This window comes from Theobroma umbraticum, unplaced genomic scaffold (genome assembly GCF_002168275.2).
Source record: "Theobroma umbraticum cultivar Fairchild unplaced genomic scaffold, ASM216827v3 scaffold_228.0, whole genome shotgun sequence".
Classification (NCBI taxonomy): domain Eukaryota; kingdom Viridiplantae; phylum Streptophyta; class Magnoliopsida; order Malvales; family Malvaceae; genus Theobroma; species Theobroma umbraticum.
Window position 1 is genome coordinate 2,727,144 of NW_018397274.1, and position 348 is coordinate 2,727,491.

Sequence of the window (348 nt, forward strand, 5' to 3'; positions counted from 1 at the left end):
CTCAAATTCATCATCATCCTCAAGATCTTGAATTTCAAGGGGGCCGTGGTCACTTTTCGGATTCTCCATTCGGGCTTCCACTAGTTCCTGACATGCAAGGCTTGCACAGCCTGGGTCAAGTCATCAATCATTCTCCGCATCTCTGCCAACTCAGCTTTTTGAGGCTGATTGCCTCTAATTCGTCCTCTGCCTCGACCAACCATAGTTTCTTAGCTAAGAAAATAGTAGGATTGTTTGCTCTTATGCCATTTGATGTCAGTAAAGGGTTTAAGGCAATTAAAACTCAACAATTAGGGCTAGAATATGGTTGATTGTGTTGGAACAATAGAAAGATAATTGGGTTTTTAA